The sequence below is a fragment of the Canis lupus genome, chromosome 16 (genome assembly GCF_003254725.2).
Source record: "Canis lupus dingo isolate Sandy chromosome 16, ASM325472v2, whole genome shotgun sequence".
Lineage (NCBI taxonomy): Eukaryota > Metazoa > Chordata > Mammalia > Carnivora > Canidae > Canis > Canis lupus.
Genome location: NC_064258.1, coordinates 31128803 through 31148547, shown reverse-complemented (window position 1 = coordinate 31148547; position 19745 = coordinate 31128803).

Genomic DNA, 19745 nt, shown 5'->3' with positions numbered 1-19745 from the left:
GTGGTGGAAAGGGAGGTGGGGGGAGGTGGGGGGTGACTGTGTGACGGGCACCGAGGTGGGCACTTGACGGGATGAGCACTGGGTATTATTCTATATGTTGACAAATTGAACACCAATAAAAAAAATAAATTTATAAGTAAAAAAAAGAATCAAATTGAAAGAATAAAAATTTATGTTCCTATTTAGATTCCACTTTTTAAAGTTACAGCATTTCATTTTTAAATACAAATACTTCATATTTTAAAAGGAGATGGGAAGAATAGCTATATCATATTAATTTCTGAAATTCAGAAATTTGATTTCTTTAAAAAATGCAAATTATCAAAAGACATATGTGCAGATCTTAATCTGAGAAATGTAAAAAAAAAAAAAACAAACCACAAAACAAACAAACAAACAAAACTAGAGGAGAACATAAGTAGGAAATCACCAGTAGTATATCACCAGGAAATCACCAGGTATATCCTCAGGGTGTAATTCTGTCAGAGTTACAATTCTGGAGGAGTGGAAACTTTGGGAACTTAAAAATGCTTGAAGAATAACCAATGCGGAAATCAGCTTACTCAGTTATAACTTAAAAGAATAACCACAGCCCATACACATGTCTATAAACATAAGAAAGCAATTACTCTTACTCATTTTAGTGTATTCCCACATGCATACCTCCATATACACAAATTTTTCACCACATACAAGCCTGCCCTCTCTCCTCTACTATTATCTGCAGGGAACTGGCCCTGATGATCAAGTCAGGTCAGATAAGGACCAGACCCAATGAGGCCGCATTGTTGCTAATCAACATGATTTGTGCTTGGATTTCCTCTCTAGTTTGGTGGCAGATGCCATCTGGGAACCAAGACTAGGTGTGAGGTAAGGGCTATTTGTGATCTAGTCCATTATTTTCATGAAGACCTTAACACCTTCGGTCCTAAGTCCCAATTAAACCTTCTGAAATTTCTGATGGCCGTTTGATGGCCTACCAATTATATGTATTTTCTCAGGAAAAGATTTCCTATCTCTCACGATGATTGTATTGCATGCTTTTAAATCAAAACCTGAGCCAGCAGCAGTATGAATATATGGAGACGATTCATTTGCTGAGAGCCTAGTAGCTCAGCTGTAGCTTAGGCTGCCTGGCACAACTAACCAAAAACCACCTGTATAATGTTTTTGACTCAATGGCTGTCACAGCCAACTCAAAAGACCACTAAGAGTGCACAGCATGCAAGACTCTTTGCTTCCTCTTTCCAGCCTATGTGTAGCAGCAAGATGTGAGCTTTTTACTTCTACAGTCAGTTGGCTCATACTACAGAAAAATACGTACAATCCTAACTGATGCCTCTGGCAATTTAGGCCCCCTGTTTCTAAGCAACAAGGACCCCAGATCACCAATATATGTATCTCTGTAGCATATATTTTTGGCACATTGCTAATAAAAAGAAAAGTAGTAATTGTGGCTTAAAAAATAAAGAAAAGATTTGCCTTGAAGCATTTCTATGATGAAATAGGAAAGTGTAAATGAAGAATGCATGGGGAAAGGATAAAGTTGAAAGGTTAAAACAAAGGCCACTTGTCAAATAACAACAAAGCTCATGATATTTTCTGTGGGAAATGAGCTGAGTTTCCAGGATAAAAGGCAGAAAACAGTCCATTAAGTTCTTAATACAAGTCTTTAAATTAGTATAATTGAATTCCCATTGACTAAAAGAATGATATTTCTATCAGCGTGTGCAATAAGAGGAGTGAACAAGAAGCAAGGGATGCTTTCCCTTTAGTGTAAATAATAGCAGACGGCAGGAGAATTTATAAGCCGATCTTAATCAGCTGAATGAACCTTCTTTATGTTCAAATATGGCTGTAAAAATACAATGCTGGGCTTCGTGTAGGAAAATTATTGTTTCAATTCAATTGATAATGGGAAAAGTTATTAGTCTGGAACATTAGCCAACTAGTTAGATTGCACTGCTTATCTGATTGGATTTTTGCAGTGGAAATCACAAAGGTTGAAAGACAGTTTGTGGAAATGATAGAGTTTGAAAGAAAAAAAAGGAAGGAAGCAAATAAAACAAAAGCTAAATGAATTATAGTTACAGAAATACTAGCCCAGGAGTCAGGACACCTATATTTATATTTATCCAGAATTTGCTATTTCTGATTGTGGGATTTGAGGCAAGTCACTCTTCTCTGTACATTAGTCTCCTCATCTTTAAAAATAAGACGTTGTATATATGATCTGTAAACTTTCTTCTAGCTCTAAACTATTTCAGTCTTAGAAATATTTCTAAACTAACATTCACTTTAGCACTGACATCTCAGTTTCCTTCCAGGAAACCCACCATATTTGGTGGGTTTGTCTGTTTGTTTTGTTTTAATGTGTTTGTTTATCTTACTGTTTTTGTGAAGAAAAGCATGCAGTCTTAATGGTAAATTAAAAAAAAAACTAGTTTGGAAACAAAATTTGAATTGTGGATTGAATGAAAATTAGAGTAACACATGACACTGAATAAACATTTATGCCGAAGGAGGGTGCTGCTATCACGATTGTTGAAAACCATGTTGTATTCAGAGTATTGGTTAAATATCATATGTATTGTTTCAGGTTGTAGAATTAGAATAGGTTCAAAGTCTAAAAGGAATCAGTTTACAGTACTGATACGGAGGAGGAGGGAAGAGAGCAAGAGGATAGGGAGGAAGAGGAAAAGGAGGAGAAGCAGGAAGAGAGAGGAGGAAAAGGAAAGAGGAAGAGGAGGGAGGAGAGGAAGAAGTAGAAGAAGAAAGGGAAAGGGAATAAAGAAGTAGACTATCTTTTTGCAAAACTCTCCTAGGCACCCTCTCTTTACACAGAGTATCTCTCCTATTCTGCAATGAAGAGGCTCTTCCTTGGCAGAAACCATGATCTCTTACTAGAACTTGAGCAGTATCTTTTTACCTGTTCTCCTCACTATTTTACTTAACTCTCTCATCCTCTTATCCATTCTCCATGAAGAAGTTAAAAGTAATTTTTATAAAAATGAAAGACTTATCTAGTTGTTTTCCTGGTTAAAACCGTTAGTGTATATTTTACTGAACTTGGAAAAATCCAAAGGCCTCACCATGTCAACTAAGGCCTTGTATGAGCCAAGACCTATGTATTTTTCTGGTATCATTTTGTGGGAGGTTCTAGACACTCTGGCATTTAGGTCCTCCAGACACAACCAGACTATGCCCTGGGCAGTGTCTTCACACATCTTGTTCCCTTGGCCTGAACCTGGATCATTCCTTTGCTGTCTGCTGGAATATTACTTTCTCATAAACCTTCTTCTAAACTTTACTCTCTGTCCTGGATCCAATACTATAAAAATGTTAGTTATCCTATATATGTTGATTACATTTCATAATAGTTTTCTCACTTTGTAATTATATATTTATGTTATTACATGTTTAATTCTTATCTCTCCCACTAGCAAATAAAATTTACATCTATCTTATTCAGTTATATATTCCTTTAACTTAGATCAATGCCTAACACACAAGTAGACACTCAAATGATTTGTCCAACCAGTGAATGAGACCTATTCTCCAGTTACAGAGAAAGTGAAATATGAATCTGTCCAGGTTGTTTTACTGGAACCAGAAACTCTGATTATGAAAATCTGAAGAAGAGGGGAACAGAGAATGGCAGATGTAACATAAAACCTTTGGATAATACCGGTGCTGGCGAGAGATCTCATCAAGGTTTGACTTGTTAAAGTAGCAGAACATGGAGGGCTTTCTCTAACATGTGCTTCTAAGTAGTAAGCACTATGCAGTAGATGTGTTTCTGAGATAGATACAAAAAGCCGGTCCTCCTAACCAAAATATCAAACAAAATAGCAAAACTGGACATGGGGAGGACAAGGCCATGCCAACCTAAGGGAGTGTAACTAAACTAAAGCAAGAACATGCAGAGGACAGTACTAGGTGAAGGATAGAATGGAAATAGCACGTCAGGCACTAAAGCATTGTGGTGCAGATGACATCAGAGCTGCATTCTTCAAAGGAGGAAATTCTTTGAAGGGATCCCTTGGAAAGACAGTGGGGTAAGGTGAAAAGGCACTGGATTCAGAATCAGGACATCTGCCACTGTTCTTGATTTGGCATGTGGCTTTGGTAAAGCCTGGCATCTCCTGTTCACAGACACAATGAGGACAGGGAAATAAGTCAAAGATTTATATCACATTTCTGACATATACAGCTCTAATATTCTAGAGAAAAAGTCCTATTTCAAGACAAAAGCCAGGATGTTGTGGATAAACATGAAAATCTCAGCCAGTAAACCTCAAGGTGAATCACCAAGTTTCAGACCCACTTTCTCACCTTAATGATGCTTTTTGCTTATTGACATATCACATCCCTATTCTGACAAATCAAATGTGAGAAGCTTGATGGAAAGTTTGTGGGACTAATAAAAACCTGTGTGTTCAAATACATTTCTAGCTTTCTAGAGGGCTGTATTATTTTTATTATTGCTGTTAAGAATTTCTATGAAGTCCAACTCAGTGCCTGGCTGAGGATGGCTTTTACTGCCCATCACAGAGATTCTAGGATGCAGCCTTAGGTGGTTACCCATATTTTATATTTTACTAGGGTGCTTTGCTTTACCAAAATTAATACTGCTATTTTCAAGTGAATGGAGCTTGTGCCAGAGGGGCAAGATGATTGGACCTTTACAGCTACTCTGTGCTGATTAGAAGATCACACATCTTGAATCTTTATCCTCCTCTCTGTCCACACTACCCAGCTCAGAACTCTCACATCTCTTGCCTAGACTATTCTAACAGCAATCTAGCTATTTTTCCTGCCTCCAGTCTGTCTCATCCCAAATCGAGCATGCTCTTTACCACCAGAGTGAATTTTCTAAAATGGTCAGGTTGCATCACACTTCTTAAAAATCCTCAAGGATGAGACTCAAATTCTTTTGCAAGACATGCCTTCTCTATCAGGGGCCAGTGTCCTTTCTGGTCACTTTAATGACAAACCAGATTAGTCTTTTCTACTGCATGTGCCATTCCATATCTCTTCACCTTTGCTTGTGTTCTTTCTTTGTCCTGTCAGGTATTCCTGTCTTGTAAACACTGACTGATCTTTCAGACTCTAAACTCAGCTATGTCTTCCCCTCTGTAACCTTCTCTGATAGGATGCTTCCCATTGCCCACACCAACAACAAACATTATGCTGCTTATCACTCCAACCAAAACTTTAGTTGTTTCCTTCTGTGTTCTTCAAATACTTCATATATACTTCTCTAGTCTCTTTTAGCACCTTGCATTATTTACTGTAATAGAAGTTGTTTCCAGGAGCTCTGGTGTCCTGTATAGCTTCTGAGTTATAATTGGCATGGAACACATGGTTATTGGATTCTTCTGAACCCAAATGAATTAAATTGAACTAAATAATAAGAGATAGTCATGACCATTGAGTGTATAAGATTGGGAGACATTTTAAAGCAGAGAATGATGGCGATGTGCCCTTATGAGTTCACAGGGGAATGGAGCTTCACACATTCTTGCCTCCAGAGCAAACATTCTGTTCTCTGCAGCCAAGTTGGCTGTCAAGACAGACACAGCTGCTCCCTCTTCAAAGTGAAAATGATCTAGATCTACAAAAAGAAGGTGGATGGGTAAGATGACAAGGGAAGCATTCATGGGTTGAGCAAGATATTCCCTATCAATCTTACTTTTTTTTCCTGCATACCCCTTAGTAGAAAACCATGGTTTAGAAAACCCTGCAGCTAAAACTTTTTTTGTGATGAAATTTTTATGGCATTGCAGAAACAAGGAACTTAAAAAATAAGGGCCATACAAATTCACAAGTTTAGATATGTATTTGGAAGAGCCAATGTCAAATTGCCAACTGTTCCTTCTTAAGAAGGACTGTCCTTCATTCTGAGATTAAATAAATCCCTTCTAATTTCTTCTTGTGAATATTTCCTGGTTTATAAGAAATTATAGTGACAGTGGTTGCATGTGCATTTGTTGGCTGTTCTATCCTTCTTCCTTCGTTTTTATTTTTATTACTTTTTTTGTTTTTATTATGAGTTTTTTCTTTTAAAATTTTTCAGAAATATAACTCTATAATTTTTAAAAATTTCTTACATGGAAAAATTGGAATCTAGTAATACTCTCTTGGAACTTGAAAGAATTTTTGAAATTTAACTGGTCTACAAAAGGCAAAGTCTGGGAATAAGAACATTCTCAAGAACACCATGTGCAACCAATAATGTCTACTGAAAGAACAGGAGACTGGAAGTCAAGAGGCCAGGGTTTACCGGATTCTGTTATTAATTGAATATGTATTCATCTCCAAATTATTTTGTGTATCTATGCAGGACTCATGCTTCTACATTTATAAATGAGGATGTTGAAATCAGGATCTGTTATGAAGGTCACTGGGCTGGTGCAGAGCTACCTCTAAAGCAGTGGGGGAGAGAGGGGATGTATTGGGAGGGCATTTCTTATTCCTCCTCATTTCCTCCTCCTCTCACTTCAACCCTACCAGCTTCACTTCATATCTCCTACTTTCTGAGTTTCCATAAGACTTCTTTGGAAAACAAAAACAAAACCCATGTACTTGACATCTCTACATAGGTGTCTAGGTGATAATCAAGTCCAAAACCAACCTCTAGTCTTTATCTCAAATCTGCACCATCCACAGCTCCCTGTATTCCAACTGATGACAACTCTTTACATCTAATTATTCAAAGACCCAAGAAGTCATCCTGACCCTTTTCAGATTTCTCAGGATATCGTGTTGGCTGTATCTTTAAAACATATCCAGAATCACCATATCTCATCTTCTACTTGGAAACTGCCACACCTAGGTCACAGAAATAGCCTCTTTCCCTGCTTTTACCTTTGAGCTCTATAGCCCATTGTCTCAGCAGTCATACCAAAACTTATAAAATGTGAGTAAAATTTTATCACCGAAACTCTTCAGTGATTCCTCATCTCACCCAGAATAAAAGATGAAATCAACACCATTCACAGATAACACATTTAATGACTGTGTGGCCTGTGGATGAGGGCCTTTCCACCTTGGCCTCCTCCACTTGTCTTCTCTATCATTCAGTCCCTGCCATACTTGCCCTCTGTTCCATCCATCCAGCAAGTTGGATGTTCTCTTGTCCCTCCATATATCAAATGATAAAAATAGCACATCTTTCATAGAATTATGTAACCATTATGTACTACTCTTCTTTTTCTTTTTTCTTTTTCTTTTTTTTTTTTTTTTTTTTTTTGCTGTTGTGATACTTGGTATTTCTATGGTATCATAGCAACATAAGATATTCTATACAACTTTTTTAAAAAGTATTTTTCTAACATTTCACTTTTTTCAGTGAGCTATATCTTGACCACTTCATTTAAAATTCAACCCATGATCTGCTCCAGCATGTTCTATTCCTCTAATCTAACACTACCTTTTTCTTTATTCATCTTTCATTTTTAAAATTTTACATACTTTATTTATTATCTCTTCCTTATTATCCACCTACCTTTGATAGGATATAAGCTTAATGATGAAGGGCTTCTCTGTCTAATTTTCCTATTAATATATCTTAAGCATCTAAAATATTACCTTCCCTTCTGGGAAGACGGCAGAGTAGGAAGGACCTATGCTCACCTTCTTCCATAAACACACCAAGTAACAGCCACATTAGTGCAATTAACTCAAAATGATCCAAAGACTGATATAACAGACTTTCCACAGTTAATCATAGAGAAAAGGGAACATCTAAAAGGTCAGGAAAGGGTTGAGAAACAAACCCCAGGGCAGACTAACTACAAATGGGAAAGACACAAGCATGGAAAAGTGAGAGGATCAGACCACACCAGGGACCTCAGGCACAGGGGCCCTACACTGCTAAGAAAAGTCTGCATGACATTTGATTTTGAAAACCAGTGGGGCTTAACTTCACAAGTTTTTATAATCAGCAAGGCCTACCTCTGGATACCTTTAAAATCAGTAGGCTTAGCTCCGGGAGAACCAGAGGGCAATAGGAAACTGAGTGCCTGTAGCTAAAGAGCCAGCATAACAAATAACCCTGCCTAGATATCACATAGGAGTAGCAGTTTGAAAAGTGCCTAGGGTTTACATGAAGGAGATTTATTTACAAATCTCAGAACATGAACTGGAAGGGCAGGGATCTTTAGGAGACTTCCTAAGAACAAAAGAATTGGTGGGCACCATTTCTCTCTTTCTCACCTCAATAGCCAGACCCTTGTGGGAACCACTAGGAACATTTTCCACTTATTTTACTAATATGATGCTCTCTGCCCCTGCATTCTCCTGTGGATCCACCCTATCCAATCAGCCCCACATGGCAGGGATCCCTCAGTGTGGCTCCTGCCCTGATCCTGATCCAGGATCGAGTCCTGCGTCGGGCTCCCTGCATGGAGCCTGCTTCTCCCTCTGCCGGTGTCTCTGCCTCTCTTTCTCTCTCTGTGTCTGTCATGAATAAATAAATAAAATCTCTAAAAACAAACAAACAACAACAACAACAAAAAACAAAGTGACTCTTGCCCTGAGGAGAGGGTGGAAATAACCACACACACTAGTGTGGCTGCAGTCTCAGCAGCTAAACTTTATATCTGGCAACACAGAGAGTGTGTCCTCCTAATTAGTGCAATTGCAGCCCAAGCAGACAGACAGGGTAGAGACAAGCCTCTGGCCAGACTGTCAGCCCTGTTCACCAACAAAAACCTCTCAGTGGGAAGCAGGGGAGAGAGCCCTGCAGTCTGGTGTGACTGCAGCACTGACAGATGGACTGAGGGCAGGTATATTGTCTGACTGCCAGCACTGCCCACCAACAAACCCTTTGGCTTGTAAAGTTTTCTGCTGAAAAATCAGCTAATAGCCTTATGAGGTTTCCTTATATGTAACTTTGCTTTTCTCTTATTACTTTTAAAATTATCTCTTTATTACTACAAGGTAAGTAGAACACCCTGTAGGTCAGAGCACCTTCAGCCCTAACAGACGGTCTGGAGACAAGCACCTGGTCTGACTGCTGGCCCTGCCCACCAACAAAAGCCTTTCAGGGGATGATACAGGGTGAGTGCCATGCAGTTCATTGGGACTGCAGTCCCAGCAGATGGGTTGAGGGCAAGCATCTGGTCTGAGTGCTGACACCACCCAAGCACAAGCCTGCAGTAACCTCAGACTGGCCCCCTTAACAGCACAGGGACAAAACACTGTCCAAAATGCTCACAACAATCAAAGCAAACCATTACAGCTGACTGAACTGAAGGCAAACAGGGCTCAGCAACAACAGTAGGGTACATGCAACCCAAAGAAAAGACATATCTGAAGCTTTCCTGATGAACAGGGGACACTGCACCACAGAGAACCACAGGATCTCTTCTTCATAAGGCCACTGCTTTCAAGATCAGAAGAAATAGGTGACTTTCCTAATATATAGAAACAAACACAGAAAATTAGACAAAATGAGGAGACAGAGGAATATGTTCCAAATGAAAGAACAGGACAAAAATCATAGCAAAAGAGCTAAATGAAATAGAGATAAGCAATATGCCTGATAAAGAATTCACAGTAATGGTCATACTCATTGGACCTGAGAAAAGAGAGGAGGATCTCAATTGAGACTTTTTTTTTCAATTGAGACTTTCAACAAAGAGATAGAAAATATTTAAAAAGAACCAACCAGTGATGAAGCACTCAATAACTGATACTAACAATACACTAAAGGAAATGAATAGCATATTAGAGGATGCAGAACTACAGATCTGTGAGAGAGAGGAAAGGGGGCCGAAAATCTATTTGAAGAAATAACAACTAAAAACTTTCCTAATCTGGAGGAGGAAACAGACATCTAGATCCAGGAGGCACAGAGAGATCCCATTTAAATCAACCCAAGGAGATCCACATCAAGACACATAATAATTAAAAATGGTAAAGAGTAGTGATAAGGAGATAATTTCAAAAGCAGCAAGAGAAGTTACATATAAGGAAACCTCATAAAGCTATCGGCTGATTTTTCAGCAGAAAACTTTACAAGCCAAAGGGAGTGGCATGATATATTTAAAGTCTGAAAGGAGAAGAAAAAAACCAAAAAAACAAAACCTACAACCAGTATACTCTACCCAAAAAGGTTATCATTCAGAATAGGAAGAGAGATAAAGAATTTTCCAGACAAATAAAAGTTAAAATAGTTCATCACCACTAAATTAGCTTTAGAAGAAATGTTAAATGAATTTAGAAGAAATGTTAAAGTGAATTCTTTGAGTGGAAAGAAAAATGCCATAATCTGGATAAGAAAATCATGAAAGGAAAATTTTTTGTAGATAAATGCAAACATATTATAAAAGTAGTAGATTATTTACCTACAAAAGCAGTATAGAGGTTAAAGCATATAAACAGTAAAATCAATTATATCTATAAAAATCAGTCAAGAGAATCACAAAATAAAATGATGTGAAGTGTGACATCATATATCTAAAACATGGATGGGGGGGCAGAAAATGTAGTGGTTTTATAATGGGTTCAGACTTTAGCAACCATTAGCTTAATGTAGACTGATAAGAGTCCAACAGAAACAACAAATAAAAAAACCTGTAATACATGCACAAAAAAGAGACAGAAAGGAATCCAAGCATATCACTAAAGAAAACCATCAGACCACAAGGGAAGAGAGTAAGAGAATAAAAAAAGAACAGGAAAAAATCTACAAAAACAACTATAAAACAAGTAACAGAATATTAGCAAACCAAATCCAACAACACATTAAAAAGATCATTCAACACAATCGAGTAGAATTTATCCTAGGGATGCAAGGGTAGTTCGGTATTCACTAATTAACAACACGATACCTCATGTTTACAAGAGAAAAAGTAAAAATCCCATGATCATCTCAATAGATGTAGAAAAAGCATTTGACAAAGTACAACATCCATTCACAATAAAAAACCTTTCAGCAAAATAAGTTAAGAGGGAACATACTTTAACATAATAAAGGCCATTTATGAAAAACCTGCAGCTAACATACTCTGGTGAAAAACTGAGAGTTTTTCTCTAAGATCAGAAATAAGATAAAGATATCCACTGACACCACCTCTATTTAACATTGTACTAGAAGTCCTTGCCACAGCCACCAGCCAAGGAAAAGAAATAAAAGACATCCAAATTGGTAAGGAAAAAGTAAGTTTTCACTATTTGCAGATGACATGATACTATATATAGAAAACCCTAAAGACTCCACCAAAAGAACAATAGAACGGATAAATGAATTCAGTAAAGTTGCAGGATACAAAATTAGTGTACAGAAATCTGTTGCAAAAAAAAAAAAAAGAAATCTGTTGCATTTCTTTACACTAACAATGAAGAAGCAGAAAGAGAAATTAAGAAAACAACCCCACTTACAGTTGCACCAAAAATAATAAAATTCCTAGAAATAAACTTAACCAAGGAGGTAGAAGATCCATTAAAAACTATAAAACATGATGAAAGACATTGAAGTTGACAGATATAAATAAAAAGATCTTTCATGCTAATGGATAGGAAGAACCAATATTGTTAAAATATTTACACTATCCAAAGGATTCTAAACATTTAATGCAATTCCTATCATAATACCATTGACATTTTTCACAGAACTAGAACAAATTATGCCCAAATTTGTATGAAAGCATAAACGACCCCAAATAGCCAAAGCAATCTTGAAAAATAAAAAAAAATAAAAAAATTAAGATGTACTACAAAGCTGTAGTAATCAAAGCAGTACAGCACTGGCACAAAAACGGATACATAGATACATAGATAGGAAATGACAGCCCAGAAATAAACCCACATTTATACAGTTAATTAACCTATGACAAAGGAGCCTAGAATATACAATGGTCAAAAGACAGTCTCTTGGGCAGCCTGGATGGCTCAGTGGTTTAGCACCACCTTCAGCCCAGGGCCTGATCCTGGAGACCCGGATCAAGTCCCATGTCAGGCTCCTTGCGTGGAGCCGGTTTCTCCCTCTGCCTGTGTCTCTGCCTCTCTCTCTCTCTCTCTCTGTCTCTCATGAATAAATAAATAAAATCTTAAAAAAAAAAAAAAAGACAGTCTCTTCATCAAATTGTCCTGGGAAAACTGGAGAACTACATATAAAAGGATGAAGCTGGATCATTTTCTTAACACCATATGCAAAAAGAAATTCAAACTGTAGTATAGATCTAAATGTGAGGCCTGAAACCAAAAAACAAACAAACACATAGGCAGAATTTAAAAAAAAAAAATGTGTTTATTTATTTGAGAGAGAGAGAGAGTGAGAACATGAGTGAGAGGGGGGCAAGGGGCAGAGGGGGAGAATCTTTAAGTAGACTCCTTGCTGAGTCTGAAGTCCAATGCAGGGCTCAATCTCATGATCAATGAGATCATGATCTGAGCCAAAACAAGAGTCAGAAGCTCAACAGACTGAGCCACCCAGGCACCCCTAACATTTTTTAAATAAATAAAATAAAATGGTGCTTCTTTCATGACTTAAAAAAATAAAGGCCATTAGATCAGATGATCACCAGGAACTCCTCTACCTCTCAAATACTGTTATTCAATAAGTTGATATATAAATTTGATTCCATGAACTCGCAGGACTACTATTTGACTTTCAGGCCTAACTGCTTATAGAAACATCAGTATCAAAGGAAGTTTTTGCATGTTTTGCTTGTCTAAAGTCAAATGCTGCTCAAACCATCTTAACTACTACTAGAAGCTGATATACCACCCCTCAATTCCCCAGCCCCTTACCAGCATCACTCAGAGAGTAATTTTGAAACTCATCTGCCTATCTGTCCTGCATCTAGCTGCTATGAGATTCAGTCATCAGGAGACATTACTTAGAATTTTGTATTGCTGCCATATTCAGATCTGCCGACCAACGACTGACCAAAGAGGAGAGATCATGTAGCAGAACAGATCCTTCACATAATCAAATGTCTTGCTGCTGATGCAATTATACCATTTCTACTTGGCTTTGACCTTTGCCTCTATCATTCCCATCCTAAGATCTGAAAGCAAAACAAAACTGACATAGACATTGCTCTAGTATACTGTGAAATGGTTCTACACAGTTCTAACTAAGCCTAGCTCATTTCTCCTTTAGCAATGTAGTATAGTAATTACACTTAGAAATCTATTGAGAGATAAAGAAAAAGGAAGTGATGGGGGGGACAAAATCCTAGAGGGGTTACTAATTAATTGTTACATGTTTCTCAAATGTCTCTTAAGATTTTTGAAAAACTTATGCCCTAACCAGATTTAGAAGACAATCTAAAAAGAAAGTAATTCCTAAAAGACCATTCAGTTTTGATTATGTGGATAGAATGGAAAACTCTAACATATTTTCTTTTCTAACCTGGGGAAGGTGAGAGGGTATCCATCGAATACTGAAAAATACTTCTGTTCTTCAAGCAGTGGTGGAGAGAATTCAATAGACTCCTTGAAAAGAGTAGTGGAATGACAAAGACTTGAGATGAATTTCTTGTTAAAACATCAGAATTCAGTATAGTGTGAGTACACGTTAGATATAATACAGAACATATGATCTTAAAGAATGAGTGTTGAAGCTATGATTGGTGAGGGAAATTCAAGTGGTCTGGAAGATACCTGAAGGTTTTGTTGTTGTTGTTGTTGTTGTTGTTTTGTTTTTGTTTTTGTTTTTTTACCTGAAGGTTTTATTGGAGATTTTTGCTTGAATTCTACTGAAGAGAAAAAAAAAATTCAAATGGAGTCTGTCAGGTCAGCATTTCTGGCCACCTTTTGCCTGATTATCAGCTCTAAGTAGGCAGTCTGTAGGGAAGCATGCACCCTGAGGTCTGTCTTGCTGATGCTTATCCTCCCCTACAACTCTCTCTCAGTGACCCTTTGTCCTTTATCCAGAAATGAGAATGGCAGACCAAGCTTAACAGAATTATTGGTAATAAGTTGGATGATGCTTTAGGCAGACTTCTAGGATGACCCCCAGTGAACTCTGCTTCCTCATAGTGAGTGTAGGCTAGATCTGGTAACTTTCTTATAACAAATACAGTACAACAAAAGTGCCAAAAGTGATTTCTGAGATTTGGCTGTAAAAGACTGTGACCTCCATTCGTGTATATTCTCTCTGGTTCTTCTCACTTGCTCTGATGAAGAAAGCCACCATGTTGTGAGCTGCCCTGTGGGAAAGCCCACATGGCCAGGACCTGAGAGTGGACCTCCAGGCAAAAGCCAAGCTTTAATTCAACTGTTATAGCCATGTGAATTAGCATGAAGGATCCTCCTCCCCACTTGATCCTTGAGATGACTACTTCCCTGTGTAACCTTGACCACAGCCTGTGGGAGTCCCTGAACATAGGACCCATCTAAGCTGTGTTGGAGTCCCAACCCACAGAAACTAGGAAAAAATAAATGTTTTAAGCCACTAGGTTTTGGGGTAATTTGCTCCTTGTGTGGACCTTGCTTTAAGTGATTAACAAGGTTCTTTCAATTATTTTGTAAATCTGTTTTTAGTAGTTGAGGTAGGCATGATACAATACTTATGTGTGAAAGATGCTTTTTCCAGACATCCACAGGGCATTTCCTAAAAAGAGTATGAAAGAAGTATTTGGCTTCAGTTCCCACCTTCACCACTGTGGTGTAAGGGGAAATATATATTTGCCAGAAATCTGTTTCAGATTCTGAAAGATCTGAAAACAGTATCTGGCAAACCGTATCTAATCCTAGAACCTTTGGAATTTCCTGAGTGTTAAATAAGGAGTGATAGAAGCTTCTTTTACTATTTACAACAAGCACCGTTCAATCATACCAGGGTTTATGCATATAATGAGGTGACTCTTGTCAGGGTCCCCATATATATTCAGGAGGGGACTGGTCATCAGAAAAACCCAAGAACTAAAAGTGTCCCATAAACTCAAGGAGACATAAAAGGAAATGAGAGAGAGATAGATTCAGATAGTCTTGTGTTGGGCATGAGGAAGTCCCCAGGATTACTTTCTATGGACTGATGTTGAGAAACCAATATGAAGAGCTCCATCAGGGTGTGTGTACCACAGAGATATAGTAACACAGGACCATATGCTTCATTCACAAATCAAGCCTTATCTATAATCTCTTTGACACCACCCTACACCTATAAAATGTAGCCTCAGAGATGGGGTTGGAGGTAATGAGATGAGTAGGGCTTTGAAATAATTGAGACTTACTTTCTAACCTTGGTAACAGAGCTCTGTAAATGTAAATTAGGTTATGTAAAAATAAAGTTGCATTTCTTTATTTGGTGAATGAGATTTTATACCCATTGTACAAGTATATTCTATAGAAAGCATTGCCCTTCATAAATTATATCTGCCCAGATTTACCCTGAGGCAGCAATAAGATATTGAGAAAAGAGCATGCATGGGCTTTGGCATCTGTCAGACCTGGATTTGAGTTGTAGCTTTATAATTTACTGTGCATGTGAGCTTATGAAATTTGCTAAATATTCCCTTGACTATTTTCTATGTATAAAATGTGGGCAATAATACCCATATCGTGGAATTTGCTGGAGGATATCATGAAATGAGACAAATGGAAGTCTTTAGCCCTATACCTGAGATGTGATCTATTCCACTTTCCAGTCGTTAGAAAATAACTGGGTCTTAATATCACAAGGCCAGCATTTCTAGATGTGGTTCTGAAAGTTCCTGCCTTGTCCAGAGTCAGGGGGAATAGAACACCCTGAAAGAATGACATAATGGCTGGTCATCAGAGCTTTGCAGTCTTCTTAACAGCATTGTGGTTCTCCCTCAGGCTCTACCATTTCATCATCCAAGGGGACAGCTTTCTAATCAGACTTATATTCTCCTCAATTCTTATAATAAAACCTAATAACTTAAAGATTCTATTATCTTAATTCCTTTGACTCTGAAAAATGACTAATTAACTGAATGAGTAACTTATTTAAAACAATTTAGGCATTAAATAATTTTCTTGGTTCAACATTTTCAAATTGCTTAGCACATGGCAGGAGCTGCATTCACCACAGAGGATGAAAACATGCATTGAACAAAGCCCTTTTCTCAAAGAGCTCACAATATAATACAGGAGACAGGCATAAAATAGTCAGTTAGATAAACATGTGATTAGTAAAATAAGGGAAGAGTGTGGGATCCCTGGGTGACTCAGTGGTTTAGCGCCTGCCTTTGGCCCAGGGTGTGATCCTGGAGTCCCAGGATCAAATCCCACATCGGGCTCCTTGCACGGAGCCTGCTTTTCCCTCTGCTTCTTTCTCTTCTTCTCACTCTCTGTGTGTCTCTCATGAATAAATAAATAAAATCTTTAAAAAAAAATAAGGAAGAGTGTTCAAGGTGCTAGGGACTTGGCACAAACATTAGGGGGCAGAGTGAGAATAACACTAATTATTGAAACTAACATAATTTCCATACAACCTTTAACAACGGGGGTTGTTGAATCCATTTCAGAGATGGGAAAACTGAAAGTCAAAGACATTTCTAAATGCAGTGGTCGAGACAAGAGTGAGGCTGGGGAAAAGCAGCCAGCCAGGCCATTCTAAATACAAAGCCCATGCTTTACCCACTGTGCTTACACCACTTAGTAACTGCTTCCAGGAAGAGGACCAGAAAGAACCTTGCTATCCAGCTCTCCCTCACCTCAAGCATTTCCTCTGCAGTGACTTCTACATCTGCCACCAGATAATTCCTAAATGGTCCATTAAGAGCCACCAAGCGAGGACACTATATATTTTTTAAATTTCCCCCCCATTATGAGTATTGGTATTATTTTGTATTTATGCCTTTCTTTCCCAACTATATTAAACTTGACACATTTACTGTACATTTTTATTCCTTCCCTAGATCTGGTTGGGACAGAGAGTTTTCTCTAATTAGTTTATATATTAGAGTTTATGTTTCATTCTGGAACTGCCTGGAGACTCATTGGTGTTATAGGTGCAAGATAAATGTTAGTCATTATCATGATAAAACCTCAATAAACATTTAAGCAATGCAAAGTTATAATTTGGGGAGTTTATGGAGGAATCTGAAATAATTCAAATCATGAAAGATTCTATTACAAGAAGCAGCTAGGCTGATTTCAGGAACACACAGTGCTTTGTTCATTTTTACCCTGGCTCTCCCGCCAAAACACTATATTTTGACAGGCAAAAGCAATTAAAGTCACTGTTTTGGAACTTTGTTCATCTTCCTCACCACTCCTCCTTCTCATCCTCTCTCTCCATCCAATCTGTCATTAGCACACACATGCGCTGGCCTTGAGGTGGCCTCGGCATTGCTAAAGAAAGAGAAAAAGATTTTCTGGGAAAGAGGGAGACCTATTGTGGAATGTGAAGGGCTTTGCACCAGGACTCAAGGGCCCTAGAGGCTGCCTGTGCTTTCTGGTACTTGAAAGTGAGAGTAGCAGCAACTAAACCACAAGCACCAGTGCGCATCTGCTTGTAACGGCCAAGATCAACAGAAAAGTAGAAAGCCAACCATTGGTAAAAGGAGGAGGCCTAAGGAAATGCTGAAAAAGACTACTTGTGGCCCTTGACAAATGGTGAAAGGCTGGGTGAAAGCAAACTGAAAGGAAACTTTCAAAGGCTGTATCACAGCTTTTGTTCATGTGCATGGAGTAATATGTTGCATGCACATACAGAAAGATGCTTCTATAGCAAGAACCCTGTAACACCAAAGTGAGTGTTGCAGGGGAGAAGTGTTTCACTTGGTTTAGCACATTTGACTACCAGAATCTGGACTCTATAAGTAGGCTCTGACAAGTCAAAGGAACTAGCTATACATTTAATATCTAGAGAGATCTTGCTTTAAAGTTATTCTCCAGTTATATGAGACATCCAAAATTTAAATGTACAGCATGGTTAATTTTTACATAAATACACACCTGTACACATACCACCCTTGTAAAACTATACCCTCCCATTACATGTTCCATGTTTCTCTAATTTTTCCTCTTGAAGGGGATTCTTTACCAGTTGATTTTATGAAGTTGATTAAATATTTTGAGAAGTGAATAACCCCACATTCTTCAATGGTAATATAGAAAGGAATAACATAATGTGAATGTAATCCTGTGTATATGTGTGTGTTTATGTGTATGCATTCACTCTCCAGATCCTTCTCACCAGGAAACCAAGAGCCACTGCACCAGGCTTGCCCAAGGAATGGGCCTGACAGTCTGAACAGTCCGAATCTCTACTGTGGGTCTCTTCTTTTGTCCATTTCTTACTGCTTGTACCAGGGGTGAATTTCTTGTATCAGGCCTCTGCAAATGAGCTTTATGCACTTGTTCAAGATACATTCCTCACAATCTAACTCTTTTTCATTTGATTTGTAAGGAAAGACTTACTTTCTTTCAACATAACCACTGACATACTAGTAGTGGCATGGAATGTTGTAGTTCTCTAATCCATACCAGAATGGTCAATGTCTCTCTGCATTCCCCATGGCAGTCCCATTCTTTCTGTAGAGTCAACTTTCTCAGCACCTTCTGTGGTGATAAGTGGCATTTTAAACCTCTTTTTTCAGGTATTATCACTTCCTGCTTGGATTCTTCATTTTCAGAGTGCTTGGAAACACTCTGTGTGAAACTATTAAACATCCTTCTGGCAACAACAGCTTCAGTTGCAATAAGCGATTATTGGATGTCTATACCTTGTGTGTTTATAAGATGATGGTTACTATAATGCTTGTAACTAGAGTTTTGTATTTCACTAGTTAGTGCACCATTTTTATTTTTTTATGATTTTATTTATTTATGCATGAGAGACAGAGAGAGAGAGGCAGAGACATAGGGAGAGGGAGAAGCAGGTTCCATGCAGGGATCCTGACATGGGACTCGATCCCGGGTCTCCAGGATCCCACCCCAGGCTGAAGGCAGGTGCTAAACTGCTGAGCGACTGGGGCTGCCCAGTGCTCCATTTTTAGATTTTGACAATTATCCTGTGAGAAAGGTATTCTTCCTAGCTTTATCAAATGCATGAGGAGTAGGAAGAAAGTTAATCAATTCTGCCAACACGGGGCAGAACTGGGATTTGAATCTCAGGATTCTAATCCCAAATCTTATTCATGTTTTTTTTAAATATAAATATACTATATTGTCTCCTGCTAGAATAAATAATGATGGGATAAGGAGCATAGAGTGAGCAGAGGACCCAGGAGAGTGGGCATCAAGACAGTTAAGTGAAAAAGTGGCTCATAAAGAAATGGAAATGGTGCAAATATCAAGGCATTTATAGATATTTTTTTAAAGAGAGTGTGTACATGAGTGAGTGTGAGCAGGGGGGAGGAAGCAGAGGAAGAGAGAGAGAGAGAGAGAGAGAGAGAGAGAGAGAATTACACAGGCTCTATGCTCAGCACAGAGCCCAAAGCATTGCCTTATCCCACAACTCTGAGATCATGACCTGAACCAAAATCAAGAGTCAGAGGCTCAACTGACTGAGCCACCCAGGCATCCCTCAAGGCATTTATAGATTTCTAAGTGAGCTGACAACTATATCCCAATGTACGGCTATCAGACTAAAATGGTGCAAAAAGTGTGCTGGGCAAAGAAACCAAAGACCATGAATGAGTATATCCATCATACCAGAACACTCCATTCCTCACTGCAGCAATTGCTTATTACTTTCCCCCTAGCTCATCTACTCCCAAAACCAAAAATGCTGTTATCTCTATATTTCTTTAAACATTGTAAAAATAATAAAAAATAAAATTCAAGCAGAAAGCCCCTCAAACTATATCCAA